The 21,798-nt window shown below is 40.8% G+C and overlaps 1 protein-coding gene and 2 long non-coding RNA genes across 5 annotated transcripts in view; all 3 read right to left on the bottom strand.

Annotated features, from left to right (window-relative positions):
• The window catches only part of LOC143303293 (uncharacterized), an 86,008-nt gene extending 85,487 nt beyond the window's left edge, over positions 1-521 (bottom strand). Inside the window, exon 1 of the long non-coding RNA XR_013059443.1 lies at positions 353-521. This is a non-coding gene — a long non-coding RNA (uncharacterized LOC143303293). The remainder of the gene's footprint in view (positions 1-352) is intronic.
• Fas3 (fasciclin 3) overlaps positions 1-21,798 on the bottom strand; it is a 343,542-nt gene that overhangs the window by 149,326 nt on the left and 172,418 nt on the right. The gene's annotated exons all lie outside the window — the stretch shown is intronic.
• Positions 14,006-15,013, bottom strand: LOC143303246 (uncharacterized). Its single transcript, XR_013059366.1, has 2 exons — positions 14,566-15,013; positions 14,006-14,481 (listed from the first exon to the last, which is right to left on the bottom strand). It is a non-coding gene; the product is annotated as an uncharacterized LOC143303246 (long non-coding RNA).

Raw genomic sequence — 21,798 nt, 5'->3', positions numbered from 1 at the left:
AATTAATATACTAGAATTTTTTACTGAAAGAACGATCGTCTTTCTATCGTTTCCTCTTAATAATCTAAGAACATTAATATCAGGAAAAATACTTGCGTAATTTTATTAATTGCGAAAACTAAAAATTTGAATTACCGAACGTATTAAAAGTAATACGATAGGATATCTGCGACAAGTTATCAAATACTTGCCACGTTGTATATTAATATCCTTAATATAGAACGCGGCGAAACCACAGACATTCTCAACCATCTCTTTCTTCGAAATTAAAACAAATCACGGGTCCAATAACCAACCCACGATCTCATCCCTCGGGGCTTTCATCGAATGACAAATGATCTCATCAACTTACGCGCGTCTCTCAAATCCGTGGACCGAGACATCAAAGAAGATTCGCCAGCAACAGTAAACGAGATTACGGAAGGGAAGCAAAAGGGAAGTCGCGAGTTGAACGCCTGCAGTCACGTTCTTCACGAACGACGACGTTTCTTTTTTACTCCGTTTCCTCTTTCGTGCCGAAAGCTTACCTGAAACAGAAAGGAGAAGGAAATATTAATGACGCTCGTAAAAGTTAGCGACAGCGCGGCGTGTCTCGCCACTTGACCTTATAAATCTCTTTGCACCCGCGGGGAAAGCACGATGCCGAGATCAACATCGACGATCCTCGACAACGACGACGAGACGCGACTCAAGGTAAACGGTGTATCGCGTACGGCTATCGCGTCGACGTAACGAATGCATTGTTCTTAATTGCACGTCGTCGAGCTTTACGGGGTGATATTCATCCTTGGCGTCGCGTAACTGCGAATTCGTTCCGGCCGGATGCTAATCGGCACTGTGGCTCGCTTGCGTTTTATGCTTGTCGTATAAACTAAACGACTTCGAGGTTTCTGTCGGTGAATATTAAGGAAAAGATGCTCGGTAATAGAGGGTAATAAGGCGAAGAACAAATTGTACAATGTGAGCTGCGAGAAGGAAGGTTTCTCGACTCTCAGAGAGGGCAAAAGTGTGTAGATGATCTAGTGCAAGATACCATTTCCCTTAGACGACAATTAGTATTTCCATAGTTGAGCATCAGATTTAGAAGCGATAAAATCTGCCTTTGATTATTTTAACGCGTCATTTAAATAGACTAAGTTAGCTTTTTAAATTTCTAAACGTCTTTATCTACGAAGGCATATATCGTACGATGTGGCTTTCCGAAACACGCAACTTCTGTATATAATAATTGTTTGTGTAACGCATAGTCTGGAAGTTATCGCGTATGTTTAAGTTAAGCTACAACATCCTGCACGATATATAGGGCCAGATCGATAGAAATTCGATTCTAGGATCGCTTGCAAGAACAATCGATACGTTATAAACGTCGGAGCCAACTAAATTGGTCTTACCAAATGTTAACTAGTGCATACCACAAGGTACCGAAGTGAAACTAACTCCACGAGGCTTTAACTGCAGACTTGAAGTTCCAACGCTCAAATTTTGTTACCTACAATTCGCAATTTCTTCGAAAACCGATGTAAGCTTAGCATTGGGAATATTAAGTATTATTCAAAAGCCAAGTTTCGAATATTATTCAAAAACATGTGAAGAGCATTTTGACGACCCTTTCTTCGAAGGTCGAAAATTGTCAAATCAGCCAAAGCAACGAATTCGAGTATCAACGATGAGAATCGAGGAAATAGAGCGGTGAATCGAGATAGGGAATGGACCACTTGACGCCCGACTTCCGGTTACCGTAGGAAAGGGCTAGAAAATCGGAAATCGGACGTCCGGCTGGTCCTCGAGAATTAGAGCTCGTCCAAGGAAGGAAGTCTCGGTGAGGACGTGGTCTTGCAATGCAAATCGTCGGACAGAGAGGTTGCACCGCGAAATTGCGGACACCCCTCGGCGATTCCTTCCTCTCGTCTGTCCGAGAATTGCAAATTCGTGCACGAACCAATCGAACGTTAACCCCGGAACCCGGCTCGTGGTTGCTTTCAGACGCAATTATCGATGTTCTCGGTGAAAGTAAATTGTTAATGTCTTCTAGAGAGATGGGCATTGTTCGGTTGCACGTATTTCTGATAAAAATTTAAATTTTCTGCGAACGAAATGGATATGAGAATTATATATGAAACTACAAATTTGAATATTGGCTTTGGTAGCTTGTACAATAATTCTACAGAAAAGATTTAATTCATTTGCAAACGATTCATCAGTCATTGAAATCACTTATTATCGAACAAGCTTATTTGCATATTGATACATATCATGTATCTTAGATTTCTTATTCCTGTACGTTCGTGCACTATTAAAGTTTAATTGGAGCTAGACCTTTTAATAGACGATGGTACGATATTCCTCGGGAATATTTTAAAACAACATATTCGATGAGACCAACGAACTATCGACCTGAAGAAGTCTCGAGGAAATTGCCTCAAATATTGAAGAAGGTACGTGGAGGAACGTTCGAAGTGGATAAGAATTATAAGGAAGACCATTCTCGCTAGCGAAGAGTATCATCTAGCAATTTGACCAGAAAAACATAGAGTTAGTCGTTCCTCTTCGCTATCTTCTGCCTCGGCTCGTTATTAACGCGGTGCACCTTCGTTTTTTCGTAACTCGAAAGCACTTCAACTCGTTCCACCTTTTCCACCCTTTCGAGAACCGAGTGGCGAACATCTGCAACCCTCAAAAAGAGATGGAGGGTTGCCGAGTATTAGCGTGCGTACCACTTTGTGTCTGTTGCCGTTTCCGTTCTTTTGCTTGTTCGTCCTGACGAGGAAAGCCTCGAACGAGTTTCAAGCTACGAGGGGTTTCAACTATTTTCGCTTTCCCTTCTTGTATTTTGATTATAGCCCCGGGCGTTGGTGAATCAAGAGGACTTCGAACGATCGTAATTTCAAGGAAAGGATACAAATAAGAACCGACGCGTCGCTTTGTGCACGAGTACTCGTAGCAGGTGATGCTCTTTGTTTCATTATTAAGAGGTTCATCTTCGTGTCCAGTGGTTCTTTCATTAGTTTCCAATATTTAAGCGACGCGTATATTTATTTTGATTAAGATCTTGATTTTGATCGGTGCATTAATCCTGATTAATGTCGGAAGACATTAATAGAGATTGATAAATATCTTTACCCATATTTCAAAAAGAAGATAAGATAGAGAACAATAATCTCGGTCGGAATCTTCTAAACGGAGCAGCCGGAAATAATTTTCATTCCTTCGTTACAACAAAATTTCTCTTACGTCCTATCCTGGTACCAAATTACGTACCAACTTCCTCGTACATCGCAATTTTCCCTAAATAAGCAATCAAGTTGATCGAACTCGTGCCATTTGACGAGCTCCACCGCAATTTTGCATCGTCGACGTCTAATCGAACGATTTATTTTGCGTGGTAGCACGCGTTTCCACGGGAACTCGATTCCACTTCGATTCACCGTCCAGAAGAGATCACGATGTTTGGCAAAGTTTGTTGGCGGATCGCGATACGTCGTCGAACAGGTCGCGGATGGGACGCGGCAGAGGGCGATCAAGGCCGGCCCGAACGAAATTACACGAGGCCATAAATCTCTGGATATAATGCGGCGAAATAATAATGACAATGGAAACTTTCGACAATAAGCGGCACGAGGGACAATCGTATTGAAAGCAGCGAGGGCGGCTTTCACAATGGCGGTCCGTCTTACGTGGAACTCAGCGAATAATTATTGGCCCGAGACTAACAGCCCGTGAATTTTGCCAAGCGTGTTTCCCACGGACAAAAGTTTTGCGATAGCGTTGTTTAGTGTCTTATTTCGTGGTTGAACGCGCCCTGTTTAAGGGATCGCCATTCACACCCGAAACTTTCGCACTGCCTCTTAACGAATTGCCATTCGGGTCGACAGCTGCTGACGTTATTAGACCTGATAATGAGGCTACTTTCGTCGAGGACGTTTGTGTGTGAAGTAGTTTCCAGGTTCTTTGGATTTCCTATTGCGCTTGCTCCTTTTCGTAGAACGCGGAAACACTAGCGGACATACATTATGCCTTAAAACGGAACACCAAGGGGTTGAAGTTGTAACATCGTTAAAGAGAATTATTACCTTGTGCGGTTAGCTAATTTTCATAAATTCCTGTGAAAATATGTCCACTGAAAATCCATTTGCAATTTTCACCTTATTCGCTATATTTATTTACCATTTATATCGTTCATATATTTTAGTTCACGTTAATATAATTGAAAACGAGAGAGCTTGGTCGAGCAATAGAAATGGAAAATTTAAAGGTACTCGAGACAATGCAACGTGTGGTTCGTTCGTGAAAAATAACAAGCATCGAAAGCATCAGATCCAGCAACCACAAGACTCAATCGAGAGATGTGTCTTGAGTTTGTGTATGGATTTCCCAGTCGGTGTACTAGGGTCGTTAATTCGCGCGGCGCGGAAGAGCGAACGCGTGGCCTCGTTTACGTTTAATTACAATTAAATTAAAACCAGCCGCCGCCTAATCTTTGCTCGTGCGAGCAACGTGCCGCCAGACACATTTAATGATACTCTTTTGTTGCGTCTGGGCACAATGAAAATTGTTCGAAGCACCGGCTTGTACTTCGTTAGAGATTGAAAGTAATATTTCGTGAAATAATGGCCAGCCTGTTAGAGGCCGTCGACTCCTTCTAGGATCCAATTATTATTATCTTCCCCCGCTTCTCTTCCTTTTTTATCACGTCTGACTCTCTTCCTTCATCTTTTACACCTTATCTTACTCCCTTCCTTTCTTCCTCTCACTTTTTTCTCCATCTTTTTTCTTCCATCGTTCGTTCAGCCGTCGGTCACGACGACTGCAATTCAATGGAGGTATTATCTATGCGGGACGGCGGAAAAATATCAATCCTCTTGTTTGTCCGTAACACCGGTCCAGAATCGAACAATGCGGCTCGAAGGCCGATTCAATGCAGATTCAGACGAATTGCATCCGGCCGAGTCGCAGCCGATCGAAGCGACTCTGGATGCTTTCCACCCACGAGGAACCGAGGAATATTTCCTTCGACAGCTTTATTGGCGACCGACGAGCTTCATGGGAATACCGACTGCTCAGCTGCACCGGGGTAACTTCCAAGAACGAATCCATTTTTTTCCTTTCACAGCGATCTTTCGGGGAACACGAATCGATCGGCGAGAGCGCGCCTTTGCTAAATTATCATGCAGACGTCAGAAGTTGTACGGTCAGGTACGATCGAAGTTTCCTCTGGACGAAGCAATTCTTGAAAATGTCGAGCGTAACGTAACGACGGGATATTCTTTATCGGATCGATCATTAAAAGTATGCAATGCTACTTTCAACTTTATTCCGGTGCACACCTATACTCGTCAAATTAAATCGGAATCGACGAGCGTTTAAAGCTTGCGTAGGCAAATCCATTAAAAATATAGGCGAAAATTGACATCGCTATATCACATCCGCTAATAAAACAAAACACAACAGGGAAATTGTTCCTGGCCAAAATTGATCCTGGTGAAAAAAAGGGGAATATTTTTTCATAGGCCGGCTAGGATTTATTTACCTCGATGAGAATCGCAATATTTCTCTACCAATACAATTCGCTGCTAGCAGGAGAAAAAAAAAACATCAAATTGATTTGGCATCAAGCGTTTTCGATATTGAATCCGCTCGATTATAATTATCGAATAAACGAATAGTTTAGCCGGGATCGCGAGAAGAGTCCTCGATACGTGTGATACGATGATCGTGAAATTTGCCTGTCGTTCATGGCCGCGAATTGTTGGAAAATCGGCCGAAACAACGGTACCAGCGTTGCCTGCTAGACATTAGACTGCGAACACCACTTAGCGGTTATTATTCCTAGTAATCTCGGTGATTAAAATAAATTTAGTGCCGGGCATTAATTACACCGTATGGGCGTCGCGGTTATTTCCATTGAAGGGCGCTTTACGTGGAGCGTGTTGGTAGTAGGCGCAGCTCATATGCACAAATTCGCCTATAAATTTTCCAAGTAGCGGCCCCGTTTACCCTGCAACTACGTTAAGCTACGTTCACACCTAACGTCTCTTCCGCTTGACGAATTGTACCGACTATTCGTACAATAGAATTCCATTTATCTCAGCATATTCATATGGACAAAGCAGTTTGAATAATTTCCACCATTCCTATATACGATGGTAGTATTCGCAATACTTCCGTTTAAATGATCGAAATTCATGTTTGAACAACCGAATTTATAAATGAATTGTTCTTCGACATATTGATCGTTGGACGAATTTCTGACTTTAGTCGTAGCTGTACCGTTGTATTCGTATTGTATTTATCGTGATTTTATTTGAATTTAGACTGTGTACGGATTATAAAACAATGCAACTTTATAAATATCTTATTGTAAAGAAGGTATAAAAAAAGAATCGGAACCTAGAAAATGAGAACTAAGAAATAATACACGATGGAAGCAGAGACGATTGGGAATAAAGACGAAAGCTGGGAATTTAGAGAGGAGACAAAGCCCCGAAGCGCACGGCACGAGCTGAAGCTTGAAATAAACGACACTTCAACGTCTGGTATTACAGCGAAACAGCGTCGACTTAAAATGTCACTAACGCAGGTTCAAAATGCCTGAAAGCGATGAACACGAGCAGTCAACTCAGAACCAATGTAGACATCAAACGCCGTGGATCTCAAAGCAAACTACGCGATTGTATTTTCAAAATTTGTTTCACCGGAAGGGATACGAACAGAGACAAGTGACTTTCTAAACAAGCAATTCTCATATTAAACTATAAACAAAATACGTATTTTCATTCATACAGAAACTATTATGTAGACAAATTTGCGGCCAAAAAACATTTGCTTCAACGATATTTAGAAATACAAAAGGTCGATATCTAAAAACTAAAATAAAAGGCGTTTTAGCTACGAACTTGTATTCTCGCGAGACGCGTTCATCTTTCGCGCAATTTCATTGCATGGACCAACGTAAACTTTTGCCGATATTTATCTCTTAGTATCAAGAGAAAACAGTGGCACAATAAATGTCAGCTCGTAAAACGGCAGTCTGGATTCCTTCGGACCTAAATTAAGGACGGTTCCCTGTTTTCTATGCACTTTGAGATTCTTGCGTTACTCGACCTTCCAGTATGCATGGTAAAAATTAGAATTGTCATTATTATTACTGTTCTTGTTGTTACTTTCTACTATTATTCTGTATTATCGTTCCTATATCTCGGCAAAAAAGTAAAAATCTTATCTACAGATCATTCGTCTCTCACAGACGCCCGAATTTTTATATCATTTTTATCAGCTCCAACATTTAAGTACCTTCGATAGTAAGACAGTTTCATTAAAAAATTATTGCGATCGGATTGAGAAATTTCCTTCTGTAAATCAGCCATATCGTTTCTCGTACGGTTTACGGACTATTTCCTCTGAAAATCGAGCATATTATCCTGTCAACTCGAGCGGCGTTTCTCTTTGGTGGAACCGCAAACAAACTGCAGCAAATTTTTGAACGTGTAGCCGATGTTTTAAATTTGTCTGCTCTCTGAAACCACGTGAAGTTCTGAATAAATATCGGCAGTTGTTACTTTGTCTCATGACATGTTACTCGAGAATTCGTTTGGGATTCACTTTCTCCCGAATCAACAAGTGTATCAAGCCAGATCGTGAGGATCAAGCTGCAGAGCTAATTTTACGCGCTTTCTTATCGCGGTAGGACGTTTTCCTGCGACGCGTAAAAGATGTGGTAGCCGCGATTCGCAGCACGCGATCGTAAAATTCAGATCGTTTAGGGTCGCCTCGAAATGATTTTTTTCCCCCTCACCCTTCGACTCGGTTTCACGAGCTACGAGGAAACCTGTCGGCGACGTGAAACTTTTCCCTCGGATATGAATTCCGAGAGGATCGGTGTCGAGCTGTCGCGTATCGCCCGCCGTTTTCCAACTTCACGCCAATATGGCCAACTGCCGACAGTCATTTTGCGCTTATTTGCACACTCCGCCGCGATGTTACCTCGCCTCCGCCTCCCGCGTACCTGGTCGTTCGTGTGCTCGCTCGCTTTGGAAAATGTGCGCCAAGAAAAGACGGCTGCTAGGGTTTCATCCGATTCTTACTCGCGAAATTTACCAGTGAAAAATTCGCGAAATCGTTTCCCAGAAAGAGAAAAGGGAAGGAGAGAGGAAAGTTTCGCATCGAAATACATTTTCGAACGTATACCGAGCAATCATATCTTTGTGAATGGACCATTCGAAAATAATATCTGCGATTATGTGTTCATTCAAGTTGAATCTTCGTCATTCTGTTGATAACTGATCCAGATATGTTTGAAACAAGATCAAAGTATTTTAAATAGATAAACAGTGCAACTACGTTTTTACTGCTCTGTAAGCTAACTCTGTAAATGGGATCTTGCTTCTTTCGATTAACTCTGTCATAGTATTCGGTGAACTTTTCCACGGTACTCGAATTTCATTTTCGTACTACTCGTAAATTATTCTACAGAATAAACAAACTCATGAATGATTAACATGAAACTCTATGAAATCCACGTCTTTTCACTACTATTTAAATGACGAAAGTACGTCTATGATATTATAGTTCTTAAAACCGGAGGCAAACTTCTAATGGGATTTCTAATGAGCTGAACTAGCAGCAAAATTGAAGGACCTGCCCTCGAAGGACTTGAAGCACCAAATAAATGAGGTTCGAAGGAAGCGAGGGAGTTTTCAATATTTCCTGTGGTCACGGTAGAAAGCGGCTTGGTAGGAAACACGGAGGAGAACGCTCGTCGAATGATAAGCTAGCAAGCGACGAGGGAATAAACGATAGTAACACACAACGGGCTAGGTACTAAAAGAATATGAACCCAGCAGCTTATAAGACGGCGAACTTGTATACAGGGTGAACAGCCGTTAAGAAGGTAAAAAAGGAGAAGAAAAGAAAAAGAATGAAAAAAGAAGAGGTGGAGGAGACCGAGCTTGGTAGCTTCTACGGGAAACGAAGCAGCCGCACAAAGAAGCAGGCGGGGCAAACAAGGAGAAGGAAGACGGTGTACTGGTGCACCCTGTAAAATTGAAAATACAAGTCGGAGGGGAGTTTCATTAACAGCAGCAGAGGGTGTCGCGTCGTACGTTGTCAGAACTTGCCAACTTTTAAATTACGTTTCGGCGGAAAACTGGCGCTAAAACTGCGTAGACCGATGATAGATCACCATCCTTCTTCCCTGTTTTATTCTCTGCTTTATTTCCTTCTTCGATATCCTTCTTCGCTTATCTTTTCTTGTCCTTCGAATATTCTATTTTTATAGAATCTTTTCTGAAGATTTTATTCTTCTTAAGTAGCACGTATAATACATCGTTTGGGTCTTTTTCTTTTTCAACATCCGTTGAACGCGAGCTTTCCTCCTCTGCAATACTCTACCACCCTTACTCTACCATACTTTCTCCCTTGGCTCTCCTGTTTCAAGAACTAATATCCTTTCCAAGGATAATACTTCCTTCTATCTTTTCTTCCAGTGTTTTACATGTGTACGTACCATACTTTTCTAAGATTTCTCGTCTTTTATCTTTTTCTTCGATCTCTTTCGCCGTCGAATTATCCTCTTATCGATCGCTTATGGTATAGAGGATTGTGTACGATTCCATAGACAATTCTGTAGGTTGCACTTAAGGGATGATTCGCCATGAGTATTTGGCGAGATTCGTTAATAGCGTAACAAGCTGACACTCTTGTGAAGTTTCACGGACGGTTAAATCGCGGTTACTCTTTACGCCCAAGTTTTAAAGGGATAATTAACAGCTTGTTGACCCAAGGACCGGGTAGCCTAAGTTCTGCTCGGAAGCTGCGCGTAGTAGCTGTTTACGTTGTATTCTGGATGGATTAACTGATTTTCTACGCCAGTCGTTATATGTATATTCCTGTAAGATATTTCAGAAATCAACGAATGCGATATTAAACAGGAATGAAGCATAATCAGCACTGTGAAAATTAAACTTCATTACCAACTTCGTTACCGTTGTGCAGCAGAATTTGTTAATCCTAGTAACTTGCGTCTCGTGATTTCTACAATCTTACTAAAAATATTATTAGCTGAATTTTGCAAGATAGTTCTATCGAATATGTTTGTTATTGATCTGATTATTTTCTCATTCCTGGTGTCTTCTAATATTGTTGAGAACTTGATGTTTCGTTTCATAATGTGATACTTCAACATTTTCAATAGACGTCCCATTGCTTTCTGCTGTGCGATCAATTCCTGAAGAGGGGCTTACATAATGCACCCTCTATAAGAAGAAATAGAAAACCGAAAACTAGAAACGAGATTTTTCTTACTTTCATTACATCGTTGTCGAAACCATTCTTCTATTCTATAATGTGGTGTTTCAGTATCTTCGACGGACGTTTCATTGTCTTCAGGCGTAAAATCAATCCCCGAAAAGGATGCCACATATTACGAGACGCTCTATACAAAAAGAAATAAGAAACCGAAAGAAAAAGCGAGATTTCTCTTACTTTCGTTAAATCACGACGATCGATCGAATAAGCAAATACCAATACGACCACACGAATTCCCACGAAAGAAGAGTGGGAGAACGTTTCGTCTACAAATTTTCCACCATTATTTCTCCATCTCCGTTCGCGATACGGGAGTGGTGCCATTACACAGGGCTCATAAGCGGATCACGCGACCATTTCGTCTGCTTATGAAACTTCATAACGTGAGAGCGTTTCGTCGAACAACTGGACACTACGCGTCTCCCTTACTCCGTTACTCGCTTAACCCTCGCGAGCATAAACTTTTTATCGATGCTGCAAAGCAGCCTGCTTGATATAGGGAGCATCGCAACGTCGGGAAATTTCATTATCAGTACATGCATTTAATGGTGTACAGGAGTAAACTCGGTTCCGGTCGAGACGGGCGTCGATAAATTAATTATCTAACGAGAATGAGCCCCTCGTCGACAGAACGTTGGTTGCCAAACAAAAGAAGAAAAAGAAAAGGAAGCAAGAAATAACCCACTTTGTCGTGCTGTTACGCAATATCGCGAGAAATTGGATTACCCCGTTGCCACGAAGGGCGTGATACTTTCTTGGAATAAACGGTGAGAAAGAAGGCAGATTTTCCGGCGGTTTCCTCGAGAACAGTCTCGCTGATGCTTCTTATAGACTCTAATAAGACGAGTGTAATAAACGGTTGCCATGTCAGGCGTATGTACATTACGGCGGAAAATATCTTGAATTTTGATAGAACCACAAAATGTTACAGAACATCTTTAGGACTAGTACAATTTTTTGTACTCATCGTCGACCCGAACGAAACAATTTGGCTAAAAAGCGTCGAGTCATAGTCGGATGCGTGTTCTGAAACTTGCTTTACAATATGGGCAACGTATTTATCCTATCGTTCGACTATATTCGTTCTTGAGTACTTACACGTAAATAAATAACACATTTCGGCCAATAAGACAATTAGGCCGAAGATACGATTGAGTAGAAAGAACGGTGCTACGTAACCATGCTACGTAAATAAGTAGTACAGCTCGATCAGAATTCAGGCAACGATACAATGCGATAGGAACAATGGACGTTCGATTCGATAGAAATGGAATAAAAGCGAGGTTCGATAATGAATAGGAATAAAACTCGAACAGAACATTCATCGAGGACCAGCTCTCGATCGATAATCCAACTTGAGACGAGAATATACATGAGGGAAGAGGACGTGGTTCAATCAAAGTTACCACACACATGTCTAACCACCTGTTTCTAACAGGAAACAAGATTCAATCAGAAACACGGTTCCGTTTTCAGGCACGACTATGTTGAAGATAGTGGTGTTGAGATCGGAAGCTCAAGTCGATGAAAGGCGTGCAGTCCGATGAAAGAAACAGCCCGATCAAACAGAGAGTCTGTGGTTCGAACGGGGAATCTTCTAGGTCAGAGACATGATTTAATCAAGACCGCAACTCGATTATATCCATTTGAAATACTGAATCGACTCGATCGAGCCAACGTGACGCGACGTACAGCCAGTTGTCCGTCGAACAATAGACTGGAGGAAGGTGCCGGTCGATTACCGGCACGTGAAAAATGACGACGAGTTAACCCTGTTGTCGGTGGTCGTCGACCCTATCGAGAAGAAAGATAGAAGCTTGAAAAGATCGGGGAACGTCGTCGTGGCAATTCGTCACGCACGGCGTGATGAGAAAGCGCGGAACACGCCCACGAAACAAGGATTACGAGCACTTGGCTACGCTTCTTTGTTAATGGTTTCATGGTTCAATCGGTGGATCGCGATCGCCCGTAGTAAGAGCGTGGTAACAGCTTTCGTGGCTGTCAACGAGGAGTATTGGAGATGCACGCGATTAAATGTTATTAAAGATGGCAATCTGGAGGCAAGGTGATCGTGGTCGGTCATCCTTGAAACAGGATGTTCAGGATGAAAGAAGGTAATGAACGAGTGAAAGGCGACGCACGGAGAAATGGAAATGTTGCTGGCAGAAACTGTATATCGTATAGAAATCATTTCCGTTTTTCGACAAACAGTCCTCGCAGTATGCAAATAAGTTTACAGACAGCCGTTCTACCCGCTCATAGAAATGAATTTCGAAATTTACCTCGAGATGAAAGTTTCCTCTTCCTCTTTAGTCCCTACTTTACGCTTCCCCTCCGTCTTCCTCTCATTCTCTGCACACGGCATACAGACACACTTTGCACTCTCTCATCGAGCTCAACTTTCCTCTCGAATAAGCCAGAGAGTCCCCCCTGCGGGACAAAATGCATAACTCGCTTATGTTGGTAACGCGAGTTTCCCCCGAGTGGTCATAAAATTGCATATTCATATTATACGTAACTGCCGCTTTTAGCGTGGTAATAAAATGGCGCGAATAAGACATTCCAAATAAGGCACGTAACTAATAAACCGAGTAACAACATCCTGCGGCTGATGTCACAGGCGGAATTCCGTTGAATTACAAAAATGAATGGTCAAGAGTCGACGTCTGTACTGAATTTGTAGCGAATTAAAGTCCAATGGATAATCAAGGTTCGAGAGGAGATAAGTGAAGATGTATTTTCCATGCCAAAATAAGCTCTTCGTCTTTAGAAGATCTATTTCCCTTTATAATATAATCATAAGCAAACTATAGCCTATATAAGCCTACCTAAATTTTATCTGTTTCTTCAATTTTACATTCGTTTAAAAACAGAAGAGAATCATAAACTATATACGTGGAAGCGTTTGTTATCGGTAAATGGAAAACCGTGGATAATCGTGATCTAAGTTGATCATGGATAATCGCGATTCGCTCGATCAAGATCCTACTGTAGTTTATTTTAACTGCGCGTAACACCTTAGACTAATTGTAAGGCTTGTCTTTCCATAGAGAAACGAAGATCTTGGTAGGAATTTCGGTGAAAAGTGACAGTGCGCTGTGATTCGTTCTTAAATTCATTCTGTGATATTCTTTCATCCGTATCCTAATATTTCTATGTAAATATTACAATGCTCGAGCTTATCACGCATATATACAATATATGCCAATAGTCAGCATTATCGCATATGTCACATCGATCATTCGCATACTTGTCAGCGTGATAAATGATTAATTATTGATTGTTAATTATTATTATAAATTGTTAGGTACATGCGAATGTGTATGTGTAAGTGTCAGAGGGCGTCCAGGTCTCAGTTGAGACAAAAGACGATTGGAAACTGTTAGAAGAATCTAGAGGAGTCGGTTGACAACAAACGCGCGTGCAAGAAAGTTATCGAGGTCTTCAGAGTGTAATATATATGTATAGCTATTGTGTGTGAATAAAGTAAACTATTTATATTTCCGAATCCTCTCTATACTTTAACATAAATGATAATAATTAATTTATTGATTTATTTAGTCTGGAATTTTCGTTTTGAGGTTTAGCGCTTTAGTTTATTTTTTAATTGAAATGCGGTTCTTGTCGATAACATTTGTGTCTTTCTAATGGTTTTCGGGAATTTTTTGCTGCAGGAGAGATAGGAAAAAGGATTTTTCAAAAATTCAAGCAAGATTTATTTTATTAGTAATTATTACTGATTACATATTATTCATTTATAAAATCATTTCTCGTTCTTTTGTTTTCATAAGCAAGTGGAGAAAGAACCGATCATTTATGGCCGCCTATGGTAACATGTATACACCTAATCAACATTCGTGTAAGATAATAAAATTAAATACAGGAAACGAATGATAGAGAACAAACTGCTTAACCTTGATAACATAAAATTGCGGAATAGTCAAGATAAAAGTATCTCTTTTAAAATAAAAATAAAAATAAAATGTGGTATTATGAAAAGACACTTAAATGTTCATAATTACGCTGTCACTACGATTGTAAATGTAATTATAAATCACCATAGCCGTTTGTATTTTTCTTATTAACGAAACATATAGTGCAAATAGTGCAAATATCATCGTGGCCAATAAATCACTGAAATTCCAAACATGATCAAATCCTTTGCCAGTTTTCAACAATCTACGCCAAAAAATATATAATCTTTTGCATTTTCCACTTTTTAATAGTCGTTCAAATTATTATGTGTCTATAGTCACTTCTCACCTAAAGCGAAGCTTTATACATCAAAAGTGGTATTTCCTTCGTTGTCTTCGTTATGATCCGTTCCACAGCAGCAACAACAAATTATTTTTCTGCATTTTATGATGAGGTAAACACATTTTGCGATCACAGCTATAATTACGGCGAATATCTTACTAGCAACTTGTGGGCTGATATATATATCTGGAGGCTTTGTAACAGGAAGTTGTACATTTTGGTAATCAAGTGCATTTCGCAAATCATTTTGTTTTATTTGTTCCTGACGAAGTTTGTCTAATAAATTCCATGATGAAGCATACGGCGCAAAAATGATGCAAATAACAACACTGACCAAATATACGTGATGCATGTTGGGTACTTGAATACAAACTGATCGGACTAACACGCGACTGTAAGCTATTATCGCTGTAATAAGCATGTGTTGAGCGTCGATAACACTTACGGCTGTATATGTGGCATGTGGTCAAGTGTGCGGCAAGAAGATGGAAGTCTGCGTCTGTCAATGCTATTACTAAATAGAAAGCTAGAAAATAATTTGTTAATAAAATAGTAAACGCAGAATCGCATGGCAAGAACGAACAGACGTAGTGTCGCTGATCAAAAAGTTATTTAAATGTTAATTGTTAAAACGTTGGATCCTCGAACGTTGAGGAGCGTCGTCTGAGATCCTCTATACTTTTTCTTTCTTTCTCTTAAGAAAACCAATAAATAAATTCAACGTTGTCTGATTGTTCGATATCAACGGCACCAATACGTACAACTCAGTTTCACTCAACTAATGATCTTTCCTATTTTTGGCTATGGAAGTCGCTATCAGTTAGAAGATAATCAGAAATCAATAGAATAGCCAGTTTTTTAATCATCGATCGTTTGAACGTTCATTCTTTCCACTGAACATGTAGATAATGTCCATGTCACGACAGAAACGTGAATTCGTCGAGCTGTAATCAGACCCATTGTCTTTTGACGGTGTTCAATGATAGTTAAAACGTGACAATGCTCGTTGAAACGGGACAATTAGTAACCAGGACTACGTCAGCTCCACTTGTGTATCAATTACATTGTGTGCCGATTACGACGGACGTTTACCGGGAACGTCAGCCCGTAGCCCGTAAATTAATATTTTGTAAATTAATACATTTCAACGAGAATCGTAATGATATTTGACGCGATCGTGTACAAAACGCGAACAGCTCGCGATACAACTTCAACACGAACTGATTAATTCCTCCACCGTTTAATGACTCTTTTAATGGCTGTTGCAAACATAATACAGCATTTCGCGATTCAAGTAATTTCACAGATTGATTATTACATTTTACAATTGTTACTATCGCCCCTTGTTTACCATCGTCGTTTACATTTACCCCCGTCTTTATGCAATAGTTTTACGACCCTTTTATCGCTTCGTTGCTGTGCAGTCGTTTTCCAACCACGTCTTTCTGAAATCTTCGCCACGAACGTTACGGGCTTAGAAATTCCGAGAACGAAATTCCACACTAGGAATAAAAAATAAGAATTTGTAACAGTAACTATACAACAACCATATGCTCTGAATATATTATAGTTCAACTAGACTTGCAAATCTCTTAACACAAGTGAGATTTATGACATTATATTATTAATAAAAATAATAATAATAATAATTGTAAATGTTAAATGAAGGTAAACTCTGTTTCTAAGAAAACGTATCACGCGACAGTAGCGAGCATAGAATACAAATTGGTTTCGATAAACATTCAGCGTGGTTTTTAATGACAATTACGCATCGATCGACAGCGTCACCTTCGAGGATACTTGTAACAACAGCAGCCACGCCTAGCGACTTTCAAGACGAAAAAGGAACGAAGGGAACAAGTTGAAAGTTGGCCAGTCGGAGAAAGGAACTAATTATTCAATGCCAATGCCAGAGTATTCAGTGAGTCGTGAAAAGCTGGAAATCCGCGGCGAACTTTCATCAACCTCGATGACGAACAGACGGTCCATCGAATTCCGTTCGATTGTCTTCTCGGGTCGCAGCGATTGCTTATCGAAACGTAACAATGCTTATTGAGACAGCATAATTACAGAGTTGACTGACGCGCTCGCACGGTTCGATGTTTACGTGACGTGCGTGGCAACGTGTGTCAGACGGGCCACGATGTAACACAACCCCCTGTTTCGCGAACAATCGACGAGGATAGGGGTAAGAATCAGACGCGACGCTCCATGTGAATATCTATTGCAGGCCCTTTCATGTTGTGCGGTCGTATGGCAAGAAACGACCCCGTTGTTACTTCCTCTGCTGTCTTTTCTACGTTACATCGGAGTAATTGACGCGGAAAATCAGGCCAAGGGGAGATAACAATCGCCACGAGGAAAGTCGGGGGAAACGGCCGAATTAAACAAAATTGAGGTGTAGGGGGATATTTGGTAAATTGGGTTCATTGGTTTCATTCGTTCGCTCATTCGTTTTCGGAGATTCGTTTCGCATTATTGGAGATGTAATGGCGACGAAAGAACACTTTTCGCAGGAAATTTTCGTAAAGAGAATTTGCAATCGTTACAAGATTCAATTATTTTCAGTTTGTGTTTTACAAGTTTTATATTTCGTAAATTTTGCAACGAAATAAAGGAAGAAACTTGATAAAAACAATATCATACACACACATGCCAAGCATATTAAAAAATAATTTTAATTTGCGGCGCGTCCGTTGAATGGTGTAATGGAGATTTTCAATAAAGATTGTAATCTTTTCGTAATTAAACGATACGAAATACATCGAGAACGTTGAGTAATTGCACTGTAGCGAGTAATCCTTTGCGAAATATTTAAAGGATTAGTAGATGCACAAAGTTCATCAGAGTAGCTTGACTGAGTTCCATTGATAAAGAATTCATGAAAAATGATCGAGAGTAACAAGTTTGTTGGAAAGAAACTAACTTTTTACGAGTAAACGCTCACCGAGAAACTTCGACGCTTTCCGCCATCTAATTGATTTTACCATTAATTACATGGATCAAATGGAAGAATCTAAAAAGTAAATTAAAAGCCCACATTTGTTTTTAATGAACAGAGTAATTATAGTCCGTTAATTAACGTAGCAGCCGACAAACTTTCTTAAAATCGTCTCGTTTTATGGCGGTCGAACGTCTTTAAAACGGATAACTAGAAATCGATCAAAAAGGTAAACGGTATCGTTGACTAGAGTTTCAGAAAACTGCAAGTTTCTCGTTTCCGAAGTTTTCACGGTTCGACGGACAGAGACGAGAATGAAGGAGCTTCCTCCTCGCGGCGTCGATAGCGAATAAGCAACACGGAAATCGAGGGTATCGTTGAGCTTCGATGCAAACATTCGCAGCCTTTCACCCACTCGACGGAATAAACAGCACGGCGGAAGTAACTTATTCATGCAAATTTATCACGATGCCCTCTTTTCCCTTCAAAGAAACCAATGTTGTTCTTGCTTGTGTCAGCGATCGATTCCTCACGAAAATCTTGACATTTTGCATATGATCCCGGGTTACGTGACCTCTTTATTTCGCGAACGAAACATCCGACAAACGAATATTCGTGCATAACTCGATAATTCCTTATTTCCCCTTTCTCTCTCTTTCTCTTCGAACCACGTGGAAAAGATTTATGCGTCAAAGGATTCAAGAGGAACCATATTTCATACGCGGCGATGTAATGAAATTTTGTAGAGGCGCATCGTGGCTTCCCAAACGGGACGGAAAGTAACTCGCTCACGGGTTCATGTATTAGGCGCGAAACGCGTGCAAGCCACACGCCGCGCCGGCGAAACTTTTCGTCCTTTGACGCGCACTGATTGATCGATACGGGCAATTTGAAGCTCACGCAGCCATCTGATAAAACAGCAGATTTATTGTGGCGGAACCGCGAACAGTTAGTTACCGTGCAGTTAGTTCACGACAAAGGGAGGCCCGGTGCCGAAACTCTGCCTTTGGTGCAGCTTTTAATACTAATGGCCAACTATGTGGCAACCACCTTCACCCTCCGACCCCCCGAATGGCAAAGCATGTTTCTCACTCTTGCCAACACGCATACCGTTCCGCTGCACTCCACGTGATTGTCGAACCTCCCTGTAGATTCAATTTAATCTTACGACCGGATTAAGCCGCGAGGTTAAATTGCGCTCGTTGCCGGCGATGGAGCCGCAGAAACCTTCATATCCGCTCGCCACGCTCCCTTTCGCATAAGGAATCTAATAATAATTAGATTGTTGCATGTAGAAACGAGATACGGTGTCTCATCAAGCCGTCGGCGATTCGTACAACGATTTACTATTCGTTCAGGATTGTCTTTCGTGGCTGGACGAAGGTGAGTTTATAGAGGAGCCAAGAAGTGGATTCGGGCTAGCTTTGATGAGTTTGTGAAAAATGGCGAACGGTAGATGGAAAAGTTTCGAGAATTAGGGTTTCGATATCGGGGCGTGTTACGTGATTGATGGGAAAAATTAGGCACGAAGTTTAAAGATGTTCCACTTTTTAATAAATTTATAATAAAATATTCTGTTGTCGAAGAATAAGGTTTTAAAAGATTAAGAACTTATAGTGGTCGTTAAGAAGAGATAAAAGAGAGGTAAAAATGTTTCAACGATATCGAACTTAAAATTATATATTTCATAAGGGAAAGAGTATAATTTTGTATTTGTTTGTTGCACGGTAAAGTAAGGAAGCATTTTAAAATTCGGGGATATATAAATATCCCGTGATAATATATTTAACTAAATTTCTTTATACGAAGACATCAAATGATGGCAAATTTTCCAACAGGATAGAAAGCCCGAGGAGCTAAACGCTAAAATTTTGTTTGCGCGAGCGCGAGAGCATCTTTTTTTCCCACCCCTTATCTCTTATTTTCTAGTCGACGGTACCGCGTTACCTTTCCCTTCACCGAAGCTTTCAGCATGAAAGAGTATCAACACTATCACGGTGACACGTTAATCTTCGAAGTGCCACACTTTTGAAGGAATACCTCGGTGAAACTTTTCGAAGCGCCTTTGAAACTCCCTGTCTTTTACAAAATGCTTTGAGCCACGCGCATCACCCCTTTTCAACGATGCAACCCGCTTGATTCAGTTTTTGACCCAGAAAAATATTTCACCAGATACATCATTGTCCTCCGCTGTGCTCATTGGCTTCGTGAAATCTTTTTTTCTCTGCCATACGAATTTTCCTCGAAAAAGATTTCAAAACGTCAACCGACCGTAAATTGTTTCACTACTGAAGTTTCGCTATAATTTTATACAATGTGTCATTTGCAAACGCAGCTTCGGTCACATTACGTTAAACAGCAAGGATTTTTTCTAACTAAAAACAACCGAATACGTATAAAATTTGGATCGACGATAATGACAAGACAATTCCGAGTTAACGTTCGCTCACATTTCGTATCACACTCGGCCAACGTTCTTAAGCAATTTCCAGAACGATCTCGTTCTATCCGGCTGATCCGGTACATTTCACGATGTAAGACAGAGAATCGAGAGGCATCAGGATGATGGTGAAGGCTTTTAAAATCTCGCCAGTTAAGTTTACGAGCGTACGGAAGCGACAGTCGCATCCTGGCGAGGCGTCGATATCCTTAAATACTCGTAAAACGTTAAGTAGATATTAAGCAGTCAGTAAGTCGACGAATGATCACAGATTAAGGACCTCATTAAGCTTTTCAAACAGCCACGGTTACAAGCAATCACGTCCCACTGTAAAATCCACACCTTCGTGAAACGACTTTTATATTGACGCGCAAGACACGCGCTACTTCGGGTCCGGTCCAATCTATCAATCACGAGTTTTACAATCATCTAAGCAATCTAGAAGAAAATGCTTCTTTCACGCTTGTCGAATTTACAGTGTACATAGTAAATTGTAAGATATAACGTACAAACAGGCCATATGGATACTTAGAGCGATAAAATGCTCTCATTTCCAATGAAACGATCTCAAGGTCTATTAAAAGACCTATCTACTTGAAGACAATTCAATGTAAAAGTATATCTTCGCATTACTAATTTAAACTTACAGTTGAAACTCTCTTAACGAAGCAATCCAATGAACTTCGATCATTCTCGATTCCTGTCGCAAAGCCACGATTTCTCGAATCTACTCGACCAGAGAAAGCCATTGAGCGTAGTGCACCTTACCTTTGCCTAGTGTAATTAAACCGTAAGGACGAGCAATCCTAAATGACCAAGCATTAAGAGCAGCGCTGTTGGCATATTCCAAGCGTTGCTCGTCACAACACGAAACAGAAATCCTTTACCCACGAGACTCTCCGTAATACCTTCTACGAGAACATTTATAAAGCCAAACTGCCTCGCTAGCTTCCGTTTGAACATTTTTCCATTTGTCATTCGCCGCAAGCTTCGCAAATCGGCCATGAAACGGAATTAACTTTGATTTGTTCATCGTCCCGGTATTTTCGACAGAATCTTCCATCGATCGACTTTTATTCTCGTCATCCATGCCAACGCTCCTCGATTCAGAGCACTTTTCCTTTCTATCGCTTCTGTTCCATTTCTCCGACCCGTTTTTCTCATCCCCGTCGTCCCGGTTGTCGACTGTTCCTCACTTTTCTTTTTTTCATTCTCATGGCTCATTTGTTATTCTGCCAGTTTGTGTTGTTCGCGTGCTTTCAGTCGATTCCTCTCCTCTACCCTCTTTTTTTCAGCGCAAGCTACGTTCACAGCCTTCTACTCCTTCCTCGAGCCTTTCACCCCTTTTACCCCTTTTCACGGAGCCCTTTTCTTCTTTCTCGTAAGCAGGCTTACCGTAGACAACTTCTCCGAGACGGTGATCGATATTGCGAGCGGAACCGCTCAAGGCGAGCTTGCGAGTCTTGTGTCAGCACGCGACTGCAAAACGCGAGTTTCTTCTCGCCTCCTCCGAGATCGACGACACGTGGAGTTTCTGCGAGATTTGCTTGCTTTGTCGCGAATCCAAAAGATTTCTCGCATACGCCAAGCCAATCTCTCGAACCCACGGTATAGCGTAGATATTCCCGAAATTAATCGTAGCGTTGCGAACGTTTAGTCGTTTATGGGAAATTGTAAGATGCAAAGATGTACGCGATACGCGATATTATATAAAATGTATGAAGTAAAATGCGCGTTATAGTGTTTAATAGGCGAAACGAACAAAGATTCGGATACATGAAAATGTATCTTATTATCAGATCTTATAATATCGTTGTTAATTGCCTTGTATCGGTAACAAGTGCAGAGTAGAATAGCA

The sequence above is a fragment of the Bombus vancouverensis genome, chromosome 10 (genome assembly GCF_051014615.1).
Source record: "Bombus vancouverensis nearcticus chromosome 10, iyBomVanc1_principal, whole genome shotgun sequence".
Taxonomy (NCBI): Eukaryota; Metazoa; Arthropoda; class Insecta; order Hymenoptera; family Apidae; genus Bombus; species Bombus vancouverensis.
This window is presented reverse-complemented; position numbering and strand designations above follow the sequence as displayed.